At 44.0% G+C, this 16,321-nt stretch overlaps 1 pseudogene; it reads left to right on the plus strand.

Annotated features, from left to right (window-relative positions):
- The first annotated feature begins 8,744 nt into the window (after window positions 1-8,744).
- LOC124557376 lies at window positions 8,745-8,862 on the plus strand (annotated as a pseudogene).
- The last annotated feature ends 7,459 nt before the right edge of the window (window positions 8,863-16,321 follow it).

A 16,321-nucleotide genomic window follows, 5' to 3' on the forward strand; every position in this document is an offset into this window, starting at 1 on the left:
GGAAAAAGATGGAGAAGGAAATTAGCTGTGCCCTTTGAAAGTAACTATCCCGTCATTCGCCTTAAAAATTTAGGTAATTTACGGACAACCAAAATCTGGATGGATTAGAGCCACCGTTCTCTCAAATTCGAGTTCACTGCGCCATCCACCTCGGTCAAGCGCAAGAAGGTGTCAGAATTAGCACGCCAGTTTATCTCACAGCATATAAAATATTAATCTTATTTCTCCTCTGCTATGCATACTTGTAACGTGCAGCTGCTTAACAAACCTATAGTGAATCGGAACCACTGGTGCCCTGATTTGACCAAGCTTGTTGGAGAACTCTGCCACACTTCCGTAGGAAAGTACTTTAGTGTTCTAAGTGGACATGCTGGTAGGCAGTTAGAATGCCGGAGGTAAAACAAAACTTCATCGCTAGAATATGACCTTAAAAAGAAGAAATTTGAAAAATGCTGTTATTTGTCCCGAGAATGTCCGTCAGTGTCTTGCATTACATTCCCAATCCCTCTGCCGTGGTTTATGAATTGACATTGTAATCATTGTATGTGCTGCTTGAGGATCTGCCGACAGACTAGTTGCAGAAATGGTTCTCGGGCGAGACATCGGAAATCTTTGTGAAATCCTAACAACATGTCATCTGCGCAGTTGACCGACATCTTCAGGGGCGACGAACACAATGCTGTGCAATGACTCGAGCTCCTACTTATGCCAGTCTCTCCTGAGATACATTTCTGCAACTAGTCCGTCGGAAAAGCATCAAGCAGCACATCCTGTATCTGTACTGGGAGAAGATGGTGAAAGAAGTGAATAAGACTGGTAAACTTCAGAATAAGAAGAGCTGAGTTCTGTGTGCCTTTACGTTCTTATTAAGATGCCGAGATCTGCGAGTTATTCCGAGTTTCACTAGGCAGACGCACTTTATAAACTCTGCAGTCGCCAGCAGAGTTAACAATCGAGCTCGTCACCCGTTGGTGCGAGAGGATTTGTCACACTCTGCAGGAATTGGAATTCGTATCTAGAGATTTATTAGCGCTTCATCTGAAGATTTCGCCTCGACTTTTTGGACGTGGGTAGATAGGACTTCTTGATCGTTCTCAGACAGTCTGACACAGAACGTCAAATTGAAAAGCTTCAAGGCTTGAGAGACCATTTACCGCAAGAAGTAAAATTGGAAGACAAACTTAGTAGACGGACAATGTGCAACCTAGGAGATTTGGAGAAGGGTCTCGAATTCGAGCTCATCTCGAGAATACAATCCGTTCTGAAAAATGAATCCTGAAACTGCTCAGACCCTGTCAGGAGATCCGGCGGGAGACTTGCCGTGCTGTGACACGGGTGTTAGCGTCCAAGAACATCTCTGCTGCGAGGGAGGTCAGCGCTTCGGTCCCTACGCGAGTATCTCGATATTGTGATCTTTTACTGACGGACAAAGGCAACATAACTGTCATCATCTCCATACCGATGTACTTAAACAAAATGAACCAGCTACAGAACGGCTCTGCATATCGCGTAATAATAGGTATGTCCTGTTCTTCACGTGTGAAAATACCCCTCTATTGCTTTCATGGTGTATTTATTAGATCGTCCGCTCTAGTTTACGAGACTTATAACTTTTCGAATGCTCTCAAATCAATTTACGATTAAGCTCCAGGTTGTCTGTATATCCCTGAGTAAGAGCATGTATGATATGGTCTCAGAGAAAAATAATACTGCTTCTGAAGTTAATTTGAATTTTTCAACAGGCGACGTCGAGGGATGCTAAAAGGTACAAACAGCAATATAACTTGAAGAATTTTGGGAGTCGTCCGTAAAACCGTGGAAAAAGTTCGACCGCGTGTCCTTTATATAAGCTGTCACTACTAGCCATCGACATTTCCTTGTGTGTTTGCAGAAATCAAAATTTGTTACTGTGACAGGGTATTTCAAAATTCGCATAAAATTATAGAAGATCTTATACTGTAAGCATTTTGACATGATCCTTGTTGCATAGATTCTTTTACACGTTATAAACTAGTGGTAATCTATTTAGCACACCTCAAGAATCAAACATACAGGAGAGCGATTGGTAGGTCTTAACGTAAGAGCTACTTAGGCAGTCGTCCTTTGCACAGTATACTCATTACATGAGACTAATGCATCAATAGACGTATTCCTCCAGCTTCTAACAAACATATGTTAACTACAATTGGACTGATTGTTACGAGACGAGGAAACAACTGCGAGCCGCATTTAGTTGAAGTAATACGCTGCTTCAGTCTATAATGACCTGATGTTAGAATATTCCTTTCGCAAAATAGCATCCTAACTAAAGCCATCTGACTTATTTTTAGAAAATTCCCGTTTATTTCACACACAAATATGGCCTTATGTCTTGCCGGCTCTTACTGATCTGTTTCTACTTTGCAGTTTTTTGTTAGATTCCTTATCATTGCTTTTGTCTGACAGACTATCAGAAGATTAATTTTTACGTTGAGGTCTATAACTGTTACACATCTGCGTTTTTACAGACGAATTAATACCACTCCTTGCCCCGTCAAAGTCTTCGTATAAACAACTGACATTTCCATTAGCACGTTTGGTCAAAGTTTCAGTGGCGGAGGTCAACAACTCTGCGTCCACTGCTCACTACTAATATCCAGATCGCTTTACTTGGCTTTGTTCCTTCACTAGGTGATGTAATAGAGAACGCTGTCTCGTTGTTTGTTGTGGTCTCGCAAACTTTTGTTGTTGTCATTCAGGACTCAAACCCGGCCACAGTTGTGCGATCTCCACTGGGTCCACCAAGCGAGTTGGCGCAATGGTAAGACACTGGACGCGCATTCGGGATGATGGCGGTTCAGTTCCCCGTCCGGCCAGAAAAATGTTCAAATGGCTCTGAGCACTATGGGACTCAACATCTGAAGTCATCAGTCCCCTAGAAGTTAGAACTACTCGTACCTAAACCTAACTAACCTAAGGACACCACACACATCCATGCCCGAGGCAGGATTCGAACCTGCGACCGTAGCGGTGGCGCGGTTCCAGACTGAAGCGCCTAGAACCACTCGGCCACAACGTACGGCTCCGTCCGGCCATCAGATTTGGTTTTTCAGTGGTTTTCCTAAATTTTTGACGCAGATACCGGGGTTGTATCTCTGAAAAGTACACAGCCGATTTCCTTAGCCAGCCTTCCGAAATCAGAGCAACTGCTCCGTGTCTAGTGACATAGTCGTCTGTTAAGCCCTAAATTTCCTTTCTTCTTTTCTTCCCATTAGGTCTCTTTAGTAACAGCGCTGCAATCGACTAATATGGACGTTTCCCAAATGCTGATTGTGCAGTTGTATAATACAGCTGGAAGTTATACCATATTTGCTTCCATATCAAAGCACAAGTTATGACATAGACGTCATGTGCTCAGTATCTCTTCTTCCAGCTCCGCTTATTGTTGCTCACACTATGGAGACTTCAAGATTGTGAGTACTTGCTTTACCTAAGGAATAATTAGCGCACGCTGCAACGTGATGCATATACGATGTTGGTACTCCACAAGAGCTGGAAGCGAAGTAGAATTGATAAGGCAGCAAGCTACCAACGTCCTAGCCGTTGACTAGCAACGTCCTACACGTTACCTATGCCTCAAAACAGCACTACCACGGGGCGTGAACATAAAAAGAGGAACAATCGGCTACCTTCTGTAAGGAGGCTCTCAGCACCAGCGGGGGTGACGTCAAGTGTGGCGCAAGCGAGCGTAATGTCCGCATCAGACGTGACGTAGCAGCATTATCACGCAACTTTCTCGAACGATGCCGTCATATTCATAAAAGTATTACAGAGAAACACGGTAAATGGTATAAAAACCGGGAAATTAAAGGTTCTAAAGTCAGTTAAAGGAAAATGAGTGCGTGCAACTACATTATTAACACGCGACTGCAAAATGAGTCGTCAAAGAATTGGCCGAAACATTGAAACCGATTCACATAGTCTCGAGAGACGTGTTTCGAAAAGTATTTCATTCTTCATGGTTAACGTTTCCGGATATTTCCCTAATTTAATACAAGTCAGTTCCAGATCGTACTGGAAAATTAGATTTTTTTCAAACACTTTTGCCTTTGTTGTTCTTGGTCAACTTTGTTGTGCTTTAAGTTTTCTGTTTCAGTTACTATGTAGGAGTATGCATGCTTCCTACACAAAGACTGCTTTTTCATTAATGAACAGCATACAGATTTGAGAGTGTGGACCAGCATAAAAAAAATTGTGGTGACCTGTTCGACAGACTTTACTGCTAAACGCCAAAATAATATAAATGTTTAAGTTTTAGAGAACAGTAACAGGCAACAGCCAAAGGACTGCACCCGCTTTTTAACCCGGGCTCAGCCAAAGGACTGCACCCACTTTTTAACCCGCGCTGTTCCACTAATTTTTAAAAAAATGGTTTGATGTCCTATAGTTCAAGCTGTGTGTGCTACGTAGTACCAGTCCCACAAAACTCAACATATATCAAGAACAGCCATATTTACAGAGACCGCCACAAAAAGGTAGTAGATACGTCCCTACCTTTATTAGTGAGGGTCTGTAGCGGAGAGCGGAACGTAGAAGAAACAAAAGGAAAAAAAAAAAAAACGCTTCAGTACAGACATGAACAAGCGTACTTTTCCTCTTTTCGTCCCATCCCTAACGCATAGTGTTCAAATACATATCGTTGCGTTTCAAAATAAACTTAGATGCTACTGCTTTAAAAAAATAAAAATAAAAACAAAAGTTGACATTACATATGATCAACTGTATGTCAAAGATAAATATAAATTAATTCAGTTCTCAGTTTCAAGTATTTCAGTTCTGCCTTTTGAACGGTAAAAAATGAAGCCAGAAGGGTGAAGAGCATTTATCTCTATTGAGTCAGTACATGTAGAGTCGAGTGTTTACAAAATCAAAAACCGATACACCCGTCGCTTTTAACGTGAATTATTTCATTCTTTAGTGAAGTCGACAAGTTTCGTCGGTCAAAGATGAAACGCGGTTTGGCGACATGTGAGTGTTGCGCGCGTTATACCCAGAGTAGTGCAGATGAGCTCCTCTCGCAGTCGTATGGTCAGAAGAAATGTCTGGGAGGATGCAGTAACGCTAAGCCCATTAGAATGCCGGCAGCGGATGCGGCGAGAGGTCACCTGATCGGCATTCAGCCCATGGCATCCGCGCTGTAGCAGTCGCTGCCAAGTCATACGCTCGCACATGACAACTTTCCATTCACCGCAGAGAACCTAAATAATTTCTAACTCTGCTGTGGCTTGCATTTCCAAGACCCAGTAATTGGAAACTATGTTCAAAATAATACTCAGATAAAGAGAGACGTATATTCAGAATCATCTGATTAATCCAACTGTACGACATTTGTCGATAAATAAACATGTACAATGTGTGCTGGAATGAGCATAAAAGTTATGATTTCGACATTTGTGTTTATTGTATACTGTCTAATTCCACGAATTTATCTCTAAGCTCTTTATTCGCACGAAGTAATGGCCGCTATCGACAGGGGATCTCAAGTTGATCCCGTATGTCTAGATTTCCGGAAAGCTTTTGACACCGTTCCTCACAAGCGACTTCTAATCAAGCTGCGGGCCTACGGGGTATCGTCTCAGTTTTGCGACTGGATTCGTGATTTCCTGTCAGGAAGGTCGCAGTTCATAGTAATAGACGATATATCATCGAGTAAAACTGAAGTGATATCAGGTGTTCCCCAGGGAACCGTCCTGGGACTTCTGCTGTTCCTGATCCATATAAATGACCTGGGTGACAATCTGAGCAGTTCTCTTAGGTTGTTCGCAGATGATGCTGTAATTTACCGTCTAGTAAGGTCATCCGAAGACCAGTATCAGTTGCAAAGCGATTTAGAAAAGATTGCTGTATGGTGTGGCAGTGTGGTGTGGTGTGTATGTGTGGTGTTGACGCTAAATAACGAAAAGTGTGAGGTGATCCACATGAGTTCCAAAAGAAATCCGTTGGAATTCGATTACTCGATAAATAGTACAATTCTCAAGGCTGTCAATTCAACTAAGTACCTGGGTGTTAAAATTACGAACAACTTCAGTTGGAAAGACCGCATAGATAATATTGTGGGGAAGGCGAGCCAAAGGTTGCGTTTCATTGGCAGGACACTTAGAAGATGCAACAAGTCCACTAAAGAGACAGCTTACACTACACTCGTTCGTCCTGTGTTAGAATATTGCTGCGCTGTGTGGGATCCTTACCAGGTGGGATTGACGGAGGACATCGAAAGGGTGCAAAAAAGGGCAGCTCGTTTTGTACTATCACGTAATAGGGGAGAGAGTGTGGCAGATATGATACGGGAGTTGGGATGGAAGTCATTAAAGCAAAGACGCTTTTCGTCGCGGCGAGATCTATTTACGAAATTTCAGTCACTAACTTTCTCTCCCGAACGCGAAAATATTTTGTTGAGCCCTACCTACATAGGTAGGAATGATCATCAAAATAAAATAAGAGAAACCAGAGCTCGAACAGAAAGGTTTAGGTGTTCGTTTTTCCCGCGCGCTGCTCGGTAGTGGAATGGTAGAGAAATAGTATGATTGTGGTTCGATGAACCCTCTGCCAAGCACATAAATGTGAATTGCAGAGTAATCATGTAGATGTAGATTAAGAAATACTGTGAACGAGTGTAAAGCCAAGGAAAGCATGAAAGCTGTTTTTCCTGTTTGTGATTGCATAAAAAGGATTTGGAGAAAAAAATAGTGGGTCGTTTCAGTATCGGCTCTAAGTTGCAGAAACCCCCTGAACAACTGCCGAACAGCATACTATTATTATCCCTAAATTTTCTCGATTCTAGGTCGCCACTGCCATCTATTCTGTGTACATACATAAAATATCATTATAACTCCATCCACATCTACACACCGCAAGCCACAGTACGGTGTGTGGCTTCATTTTTGGTATTGCTATGTGTTCCCTTCTTTCCTGTTCCATTCGCGAATGGTGTGCGCTTAAAATGACTGTTCGTATCGCTTTTCTGTAGTAAGTAAAATGCTGCCCGACTCTTCGACCTTAAGCTCTGGAAACTTCAACAGTAAACCTCTCTGTGAAGCACAATGCCTTTCTGGCAGTGTCTGCCACTGGAGTTTGCTGAGTATCTCCGCAACACTCTCCCGCCGAGTAAACGATACCGCGAAGAAACGCGCCGCTATTCGTTGAATTTTTTCTATTTTCTCTATTAAACCAGCTTGGTAAGGGGCCCAGACTGATTAACAGTACTCGAGAATCGGTGGAACGAGTGGTTTGTAAGACACTTCTTTCTTGGATGAATTACATTTCCTTACGATTCTCCCAATGAATCTTAATCTGGAACCTAATTTGCCTAGTTTAAGTGATCATTGTACTTTAGGTCACAGTAGATAGTTATATCTAGGTATTTGACGGGAAATTACTGTTTCTAGTGACTTGTCGGTAAGAGCGAAATCCAACAATAGTGGATCTCTTCGTTTCTTTGTGCGCAGTACGTTACATTTATCTAGGTTCAGAGTCGACTGACAGTTCCTGCGCCAATCATCGATCCTCTGCGTGCCTTTCTGCATTTTGCTTCAGTCTTCCTGCTTCTCATCCTTCCTATATACAACAGCATCGACGGGGAATAGCCTCACGGAACCTCCAACGTTATCCACTAGATCATTAACATAAACTGTAAATAGTAGTGGCCGCATAAAATTCTTTTGGGGTTACTCTGGAAATTGCCTTTACATTTGTCCACGTTACTCCGTTAAGACCGCCGGCCGCGGTGGCCGAGCGGTTCTAGGCGCTTCAGTCCGGAACGGCGAGACTGCTACGGTCGCAGGTTCGAATCCTGCCTCGGACATGGATGTGTGTGATGTCCTTATGTTCATTAGGTTTAAGTAGTTCTAAGTTCTAGGGGACTGATGACCTCAGATGTTAAGTCCCATAGTGCTCAAAGCCCACTCCGTTAAGACCGATGTTTTCAGTTCTGCCTACAAGGATGTCCTCCGATACTCGGTAAGCTCGTATTTTGTTCAGTGTGGGACTGTGTCGAGGGCCCTCCGGAAATCAAGGAAAACGGTGTCAACGTGGGAGCGTCTCTGTCTACTACACTCTGGATTTCACGAACAGTGTGAGCTGTGTTTTGCAACATCAAAAATGGTTCAAATGGCTCTGAGCACTATGGGACTCAACTGCTGTGGTCATAAGTCCCCTAGAACTTAGAACTACTTAAACCTAACTAACCTAAGGACAGCACACAACACCCAGCCATCACGAGGCAGAGAAAATCCCTGACCCCGCCGGGAATCGAACCCGGGAACCCGGGCGTGGGAAGCGAGAACGCTACCGCACGACCACGAGATGCGGGCTTTGCAACATCTCAAACGAGTATGGCCTGTGACTTTTTCCAATCACCAGATGTCCTTTTCTCCAGTGGCCGACGATAAACTTCTGCTAGAAGGGGAACAAGTTCTTTCGCATGATCTTTATGGAACTTAACAGATATCTCAAACGACCCAGTTACCCTTCTGCTGTTGAGCATTTTTAGTCGATTTTCTATTCGGCGATCGCTTATCGCAATAACTGTCATTTCAGCATTCGTGTAATGATGGTAAGGAGGAACCGTTATGGTCTTCAGCGGTGAAACAATTTCGGAAGACCAAATTCAGTATTCCGGTCTTCTCTCTGTCAACTAGTTTTGGTGCCAGTGTGGTATGCATCTTTTTACAGTAGCATCATTTCTTATTGTCTAAGTGTGGTATCAAGGAAACGGCCTTGCCGCAGTGGATACACCGGTTCCCGTGAGATCACCGAAGTTAAGTGCTGTCGGGCGTGGTCGGCACTTGGATGGGTGACCATCCAGGCCGCCATGCGCTGTTGCCCTTTTTCGGGGTGCACTCAGCCTCGCGATGCCAATTGAGGAGCTACTCGACCGAATAGTAGCGGCTTCGGTCAAGAACACCATCATAACGACCGAGAGAGCGGTGTGCTGACCCCACGTCCCTCCTATCCGCATCCTCCACTGAGGATGACACGGCGGTCGGATGGTCCCGGTAGGCCACTCGTGGCCTGAAGACGGAGTGCTAAGTGTGGTATCAAATCTAGAGAGGTTTTGGTATTAATTTTAATGTAGTCATTGTCTAGTTTAACATTTCTTCATTACCATTCAAGCATGACTCGGAAAAATACTGTCACAAAATCAATCGCTTTCGCAAAACTGTAGATGCAGGAATTTTTTTCGTACACTTCTGTGCATTAAATGGCGGACAAATGGCTTTATGAAAGTTTTGCATTACAATCCAATTTGTTCCACTTTTTCAAAAGAATTTTAGCACGGTGCATCTTTTATCCCACGAAACCATTCATCAAGTGAGGATCATTCATTGCCTCATGGACGCTGGCATACTTAATGTACTTTCAGACCGGTTTTCCCTAGTGGGAACTAGTGAAAATCACACAGAGTGAAATCAGTTTCGTACGGAGGGTCATTAAGAGTTTTGAAGCCATCAGTGACTAAGTAGAGAGTAAAATTTAATCACCGATATACGAGTACGAAAGCGTTGTGATGAAAGAACCAGCTGGTACCGTGCAATTTATGACGGACTCTTAAGGGCTTTGACAATCCGAAGTAGGAATCGTTTCATGTGCCAGTTCCCACGGACTGCTTTTTAAATCACTCAGGCAACCACGTTTCAACACTCCCTTGAAGGAGAAACCCTCATCTCCAAAAACCCTCTGTTTGTTCTCCGAAATGGTTGCTGCCTCGCAGTAATTAACGGTTTAATATTGGAATGTTTTTAATCAAATAAGAGTTCTTCACTGTACAAGTTATTGCAATGATCCGTGAAGGGTGTAACGTCCCCTCGACATGGAGATCATTATAGGGATCCGTGAAGTGACGGATGCCATCGTGGTCTTAGAATATAAATTTTCATCCTGCGGCGAAGTTCAAGTCGAAGTACACATATGACAGCTTTTCCCTTTATTAAATATCTGTAGCCACAATATAAGCCGACACTTTGCCCGAAGATGACGGATACGCAATTCATTGAAACGTTTCGACTAAAAGACGACGCCACTCGACTGATAACCCGTGAAGGTTTAATAGCTGAAATACGTCGAGAAAGCCTGCAATCGCTTATAAGCTGGTGGAAGTTTGCAGCTTCAAAGCCTTCGCAAGGCCCCGTCTAGTTATACTCAAACAACCGACAATGACAGAGCGTAACCTGAATTAGGCAACAGATATGGTTTTAACCTTCAACTAACGGTTGTAGTGACTGAACTCGCGCTTTCGATAAGCTTTAAACACCATGTAAAAGATGACAAGGAACACTATAAAGCGTTTGAAAGCATACCCACGAGTAAAACGTTAAGTAGTCAGAAATTCCGAAGCATAAAATAAACAAAAGAGGATTGGTGTATGGACCCTGAAAAGTTCACATATGAAAAAGAATCTGTCTGTAAAGAAAGAAAGTAATGAAACTACATTCCAAGTGGAAATTTAAAATGAATATCCTTCGCAGATAGTTTTCACTACACCAAAATGTTCTTAGACAAATGGAAAGCGCATTGTCATTCATTCTACACTTCGCCGGCCGATTGTGTCTGAGTCCTGAGCGTATGCCATAGTCCTCAGTTCATACAGAAACAGCCTCTGCAACACAGAGCCGCCATCATGATCACTCCGTCCCTCCTTGCCTACAACGAGAAACAGCACAGACGACCTCTTGGATGCGAGTGAACACAGTTACCATTGGTGGCAGGCGAACTAAAGCAAGAACGATACAATATTCTTCACTGTAGTCATACAGACTTACAGCTAAGGCGTCCATGAGCTGTGAAGACCACCCACGACAGGCACGTCGTCTTGGGCGTCAAGAGCCTTTCTCCTCCCCCCGCCCCGCCTCCGGAAAAAAAATTAGAGAATAAAGTAGCACGAAACTAAGACTCTCGAAAACGACCAGAAATCACTAAACTTAGAAACTACTTTAACATGGGATGCTTCTCAGTTGCTTGCGTAAGGGCGTGTCCACGTGGACGGGCTTGCAACCTGACTGCCAACATTTCAGTCAAGGACAGGCGAACACTCACAGGCTGACCGTCCCCCTGCTGTCAACAATTCCAGCATGTACCGTGCGTCCGCGGGTAGCATTGGCAAACCACAGGAAGTTGAGTGAGTCAAAGCAGAAAGAAAAGACGTTCCGCTAAAGGAAGGGAAAAAACAACATTAAAACTGGTTTCCCGAAAGTAGGTGGAAACGAGTGATAGAAATAGAATTTCCCTCATTCGCACACTTGCATAGCCATAATATGCAAAACGGTGTTAATATGTGTAGTGCTAATTGAAATACTGATAATTAAGCGTCTGCAATTCTATTTTATATTGTGGTGCTACAGAAGAATGCTGAAGATTAGATGGGTAGATCACATAACTAATGAGGAAGTATTGAATAGGATTGGGAAGAAGAGAAGTTTGTGGCACAACTTGACCAGAAGAAGGGATCGGTTGGTAGGACATGTTCTGAGGCATCAAGGGATCACCAATTTAGTATTTGAGGGCAGCGTGGAGGGTAAAAATCGTAGTGGGAGACCAAGAGATGAATACACTAAGCAGATTCAGAAGGATGTAGGTTGCAGTAGGTATTGGGAGATGAAGAAGCTTGCACAGGATGGAGTAGCATGGAGAGCTGCATCAAACCAGTCTCAGGACTGAAGACCACAACAACAACAACAACAACATTGTGTAAATTACGACATTATCAAAGTCATTAGGATTTGTTGCTGTTATAGTTGTTAAATTAATTGTGTGTCACAGGTACTTCTCAAATTTTCGGAAGTTTGCTTTCCAAAAGCTACATTTTTTAAATGTAATTACACAGGCGTTATGCAAAGTACTATTCACTGACGCAAACAAATTATTATTATTAAATGGTTCAAATGGCTCTAAGCACTATGGGATTTAACATCTGAGGTAATCAGTCCCCTAGACTAACTAACCTAAGGACATCACACACATCCATTCCCGAGGCAGCACTCGTACCTGCGACCGTAGCAGCAGCGCGGTTCCAGACTGAAGTGCCTAGAACCGCTCGACCACAGCGGCCTGCTATTATTATTACATCAAACATTTTATACAGGGTGGTCAGAAACATTCTGAAAAGTTTGTGAGGGTGTTGTAGGATAGGTCGTGCTGAGAAATAAGTGTAAAGAAAAAAAATCGATACGTTGCACCATTTCCGAATAAATTAGCATTGAAGTTGGCCAGTACGCCCTTGCGCGGCCAAATTCAAGTTGTCTCCTAAAACCGAGCAAGACCTATACAAAAATTGGATATGGGACGGCAGCAAGGGTCGAACCTGAGCCAAAGGCTGAGCAGTCTCGTTTGCCATCATGTACGCTATGAGAACGACTGACATTAATTATATCTGGAGAGGGGGGCACTTAATTGGCTAATTTCAATGCTAATTAGCTCGTAAATGGCGCAGTCTATGGAATTCTTTGTTAATAATTATTTCTCAGCACGTCCTTACAAGCTTTTCAGACTGTTTCTGACCACAATGCATATTTCACGATAATTAAACAATTTATTATATTAAAACATTTTATACGTTAGGGGCGATCAAAGGGTTTGCGTTTGAGAGCATTGTTGCGCCATGTATGCAACGTAGCACGACTCCGATGCACGTATATAACCACCGACTTGTAGGCAAGTGATTAGTATGGAATTTGAGTCTTTCCGACGTGCGTGCGGTAAATGCGGAAACGTGAGCTCAGGTGGTGTTTTTTCCAAATGCGTCCAAACAAAACCAACGTGCTGTTATTCTTTTCTTGGCTGCCGAAAGACGAACACCGGTAGATGTTCATCGGAAAATGAATCATGTGTACTGGGCGGCGTATCTGTCTAAAACCACCGTTGTGGAATGGTGCACAAAGTTCAGTGCTGCTTCATGATAACGCATGTCCCCAAATCGCAAATGTCGCAACGCAGAAGTCACACCGACTCAAGTGGGAGATGCTCGAGGACCCGCCCTATAAGCCTGATATCTCCCAGCGCGATTATCACGTCTTCGATCCTTAAATAAAGCCTTGAAGGCTCTATGATTCCTATCTGACGAGAATGTTCAGCAGGCAGTTATGGACTTCTTCACGCAGCTGGACACGGCGTGTTACCAAAAGGGTACCTTTAACCTGGAGCGTCGTTGGGATGATTGTCTCAGTACTGCGATTCTGCCTGATTAGCGGGCAGGTGTCACTGAGCAGAAGAACCGTCTATGGGCCGATAAATTACGATCCTTCACCCCGGACCCGCTTGGATGGCAATCGGTCCGCTTCCTCACTAATAGAAGATCGCACATTCCACCGCTCACCTCTGAAGACCACACAGCCTACAGCCCACTGGAGAAAGCTGACATGTTGGCAAACACCTTCGCTGCAAACTTCCAGCCACTCCAAGAACGCGTAGATCAGTGGAGGGTGGAAACCATTGAGAGGGACGTCGCCACCCTTCAACAGGCTGCAGACGAAGAGGACGACCCAATTCCACCCATAACAACAGGAGAAGTGCAAGAAGAAATTAAGCAGTTACCAGCCAACAAAGCCCCTGGAGTCGATGCTATCCCTGGACGCGTCATAAAGCAACTACCATGGTCAGCCATCGTTCACCTGACGGCCATCTTTAACTGGATACTTCGAACAGCAACATTCCCACGAGCTTGGAAGCACTCCATTGTAGTTGCAGTGCCCAAACCCGCGAAAAATCGTAAGCAACCCTCCAGCTATCGTCCAATTAGCCTGCTACCGCACATTAGTAAGCTCTTCGAGCGACTACTTCTCAGCCGGCTGCAACGAATCATCACACAAGAGGAGATTCTGCGCCGGAACAGTTTGGTTTTAGAAGTGGACACTCAACCACCCAGCAGATACTCATGGCAGTGGAGTACGTCACCACTGCATTCAATCGTCGAGAATACTGCGGAGCTGTGCTGTGTTACTAAAGCGGCCGGCCGCGGTGGTCTCGCGGTTCTAGGCGCGCAGTCCGGAACCGTGGGACTGCTACGGTCGCAGGTTCGAATCCTGCCTCGGGCATGGATGTGTGTGATGTCCTTAGGTTAGTTAGGTTTAAGTAGTTCTAAGTTCTAGGGGACTAATGACCACAGCAGTTGAGTCCCATAGTGCTCAGAGCCATTTGAACCATTTTTTTGTTACTAAAGCTTTTAACAGTGTCTGGCACTCATCTGGAAGCTTCGCCGATTCGGCTTCCCAATCAAGTACGTGAAGCTCATTGCCTCCTACCTAGAAGATCGTACCTTCGCTGTCAGAGTTGAAGATGCGACCTCTGCTGCAAAACAAATCAAGGCCGGCGTACCATAGGGATCCGTCCTTGGACCTGTGTTATACACCATCTATACCTCAGACCTGCCTTCAATTCCACGAGTCGAAAGTGCCATTTATGCAGACGATACAATACCTACTCTGGACGGTACGTCCTTCGAATGGAAACTTTTTGATCGCCCGATATGTTTTATTGTTATTATTATAAAAATCGTAGATACACTATTGCGGCACATTAAAAGCGGGGATGATGGCAGTACTGTACCTCGGCTCTATATAGGGTCTACATTCGTAAAGACATGATTAGCTTATGCAGTAAATAAAGCCATGAAAAGCTAGTCAACTTAAGCGAATTGTGTAAGGTGAAACAGTACGGCATGTAAAATTTCTGCTAGAACACAATAATAATGATAATGACAAATTCACTGCTACTAATAATAATGAAAATGTAACTCCTTAACAGCGCAACGATGTGCTGAGTCATTTTCATCTGTAAGGCACCTTATCGTGAGCTGGGCGCAACCTTGGCACACGTCACACGAATCAGCAATCAGCTTATCTTGCAATCTGAACTGTAATGTGTCCTTGCCATATTTCACGTACGTTAGATAAGGAATGGAGAGAGGTGAACGTTGCGTTATGGTATGCTTAGAAACTTCACGCTGGGCGCGACTCCACGACCCACCCTTACTGGTTTAATACTAGCAGCATCCCTCAGTCGTACCTGGATAGCTCATACCGTAAGACCATTGTTCCGGAAGGAAGGCCGGCCGGAGTGGCCGATCGGTTCTAGGCGCTTCAGTCTGGAACCGCGCGACCGCTACGGTCGCAGGTTCGAATCCTGCTTCGGACATGGATGTGTGTGACGTCCTTAGGTTAGTTAGGTTTAAGTAGTTCTAAGTTCTAGGGGACTGATGACTTAAGATGTTAAGTCCCATAGTGCTCAGAGCCATTTGAACCGAAAGGAAGATTCCTGTTTCCCAATTTTAATATGCTAGGAAATTTCAAAACACACTGCACTCCAGAATGAAAGATTTAGTCTCAAAACAAGCATGCTTGCCAAACCTCTGCGATGCCTCTTCCTCCGACAGTGCTACCCCAGTGAAGTATTAGGAGAGTTTCTGAGGAGTTTGGGAAGTGGGATAGAGGTACTGACAGAATGGAAAATGTGGATGTGGCTGTGGGTGGTGCCTGATAGCACAATCGCTAAGAGAATTGTTCGTGAAAGGGAAGACACTGGATTTGACTACTGGTGCGGCAGTTAGCTATAGGCTGCTAAGAAGTTCCTAGTTTGTTACTTAGTTTCCGAGGAATGATTATTTCACATGGTTTAAGCCATAAATTGTGTTAGTAAGGTATTACGTAACGTCTTCTCTTATGACGTATTGCTTGTTCACGCTCCCTAAAGTTGTAGTGCTATTACTTTCTTTGATTTTGACCAACGAACACTTGTGAATGCTTTAGTAGTACAAATAGGTCCTTCGAAATGCCTGGCGTAGTAGAGAACGATTGATTTCTTACTGAAGCGCCGGGATGGTTCCTTTGAAAGGGCACAGGCGATTTCCTTCCCCATACTCCCATCATCCAACGGGACTGATGACCTCGCTGTTTGGTCATCCCCCCCCCCCCCCCCCCCCAAAAAAAAACAAAAAGATCAACCAACCAACCAATCTTATTTAGGCGTGTTACAATTAAAGACCTTATGTGTGGACGCTTCGTGCTCGAAACTGAAGCAACATCTTCAGGAAGTAGTGTGACTATTTGAAAACTTCTACAAAATCTGGACTTTCCGAAGTGTGCCGAATAGTTTTAGCAACGATCAGCTTATCGTAGAATCGCAACTGTAGCGTGTCTTAGCCATATGACGTGTACATTCCTAGCTAGTAATCAGCATTTTTCGATCTCAGTGATATCAGTTAACGCGATTCAATAAGCAGTGATTTCGTCCCGCAGCAAAGAGCAGCAGTATTCATATGCTACTTCACTGTCGACAGTATCTTGATATGAATGCG

The sequence above is a fragment of the Schistocerca americana genome, chromosome X (assembly GCF_021461395.2).
Source record: "Schistocerca americana isolate TAMUIC-IGC-003095 chromosome X, iqSchAmer2.1, whole genome shotgun sequence".
Taxonomy (NCBI): domain Eukaryota; kingdom Metazoa; phylum Arthropoda; class Insecta; order Orthoptera; family Acrididae; genus Schistocerca; species Schistocerca americana.